The sequence below is a fragment of the Lipotes vexillifer genome, unplaced genomic scaffold (genome assembly GCF_000442215.2).
Source record: "Lipotes vexillifer unplaced genomic scaffold, Lipotes_vexillifer_v1.1 scaffold1162, whole genome shotgun sequence".
Classification (NCBI taxonomy): Eukaryota; Metazoa; Chordata; class Mammalia; order Artiodactyla; family Lipotidae; genus Lipotes; species Lipotes vexillifer.
Window position 1 is genome coordinate 1,171,087 of NW_006779033.1, and position 2,446 is coordinate 1,173,532.

Consider the following 2,446-nt stretch of genomic DNA (forward strand, 5'->3'; position numbering starts at 1 on the left):
CCCCAGCGGGGCTCGGCACCGGGGCCACATTCACCCTGACTGCTGGACAGAAGGTGAGGGCAGGCGCCAGGGGAAGGCGGGTCTCTGATGCTCAGACAGAGCATCCCCAGGTTGAACTGGAAAACATCTCTCTTCAGGCAGGTTGTTAAGTTCTGTAAAGTTATTAATATTGTAAATGCACGTAACACACAATTTCAGGTGGAAAAGGCTTTCCTGCCCAGGCCCTGGGATAAACCACTTTGCAGATTATGAAATACAAAGAGTCAGAGTTCCAAACAGCAGACTTACAGGGAAGGTTTTGGAATGCAACTCAATTGTAGCTTAGGCACCCGCTGTTCTGAAGCAAAGGTCTTACAGGAATGCTTTTACCTACTTAACACTGGACTGCCTTCTTGTTTCCGGATTAACCAACACCACTGCTCGTTTTCCCCATCACAGGTCATATCAATTTGCAACTGCATTTATAAAACGGCAGTTGAAAATCCAGAGAAACCTGTTTTTCAGAGATATTTTAGGAGGAATGATTTGCACTGCTAAGTGGATGCGGCCTTCTTGCAACCATTTAATAACTTATTGTAACCGATACTGGTGCCATCACAGGAACCCCATTTCAATCCCTTTCTGCAAATGGGGCACTGGATAAATGGGCATTTTTCAACGTTGACTTACAGAGCTGCAGAGTCAGATCTTTCCTTTCTCCTTCCAAATGAGAAGCTTCCCAACAGGTGAAGTTCTGAAGGCCAGGAACCTTCCTAGTCATGGGTGGAACTGACCCAGCACCAGGTGTGTGTGTGCGTGTGTAGGCAGGTACGCAGGAAATAAAGTAAATCAAGCTTCACGCCGCTCCAACCGCATATCCTGCGTACTCTCCCTCGAGACCGACGGCACCCACTTTTAAGACCGTGGGTCAGGGCTTCCCTGGTGGCGCAGTGGTTGAGAATCTGCCTGCCAATGCAGACGACACAGGTTCGAGCCCTGGTCTGGGAAGATCCCACATGCCATGGAGCGACTGGGCCTGTGAGCCACAATTACTGAGCCTGCGCGTCTGGAGCCTGTGCTCCACAACAACAGAGGCCGCGATAGTGAGAGGCCTGCGCACCGCGATGAAGAGTGACCCCCACTTGCCACAACTAGAGAAAGCCCATGCACAGAAATGAAGACCCAACACAGCCATAAATAAATAAATAAATAAATAAATACATTGTGTATAAAAAAAAAAAAAAAGAAGACCGTGGGTCAGAGACGGATCTACTTTTCTTGCTGCTGCTGTATCTCAAAGCCTGTGCGGGAAGGCATGTCACAAGAGAGAAAGGCAGATTCCTGGGCGTCTCCACAACCTGTGCCCTCAGCACCTCGGGGAGCCATCTCCCCGCTTCCCGAGGTGATTCTTCTGCACATTAAAGCTCGAGGCGGGCAAGCGGAACGAAGGGGACCCAGGGCTTTGGGGCCCGCGACTCCGAGAGCTGACGGGGCGCAGGCACTGCCAGGCTGGCCTGACAGGAGCGCGCGCGAGCACTGCCCGCAGGCGTGAAGGGCTGCGCGGAACGCGGGCCCGGAGCCAGCGTCTCCCACCGCCGGACCCTCGCCGCTCCCGGCGCCGCACCGCGGCCCAGCGCACCACCCCGCCGCCCGCGCTCGGGTCACGGGTTAAAGGGCAAGGGGCCGGCGAAGCCATGACCACGCGTGTCCTCAGCCCGGCCCCTGGCCAGCGGCTCCCCTCACGCCGCCCCGAGCGCGCGGACAACGACGCGGAGGCTCCCGAAGGGGAGCGGCGCCATTACCTGAACGCAGCCACGGGCTCAGCCTGGGGAACGTGGATCCCGGGCTTCAGCGTGGAGAGGAAGAGCCGCAGCCGCCGCGCGCCCCAGAGGGCCTGCGCCGCCGCCGCCATGGTCACTGGTCGCGCTCGCGCCGGAAGCGCGCATGCGTCGGGTCTCCCGGCCACCCTGAGCCCGCCCCACCGCGCCGCCCCGAGCACGCATGCGCCGGGCCCCTCTGCATCCCTGAGCGCGCCCCGCCGCGCCGGAGGCGCGCGTGCGCCGGGTCTCCTGGCAGCACTGAGCCCGCACCTGCCCAACCGCCCCGAGCACGCATGCGCCGGGCCCACAGGCAGACGTCGCCGCTCGGCCCCCGGTCTGGACTCACGGCCCGAACCCCTCGGCTTCTCGCTGGTCCCTGACAGGAACTGGGCTCGCGATCTCGGGAGGCGCCGGCACACAGCGTCTTCCCTGGGTGCCCGCTCTGGCTCAGCGGTGACCGGCGTCTCGCCCTCACGGAGGAGTGGGCCCGGGGCCGCCGGCCTGGCTGCTGACTGGGATGATGGGGTTGGTTTATTTTCTTCCCACCGCCTCACACCCACTAGGATCCCCGTCCTCAGAAATCCCAGAAATTAATGAGTGTCGGCGAGGGCGTGGAGAGTGGTGCGGGGGGGGGGGGGCGCGAGAGA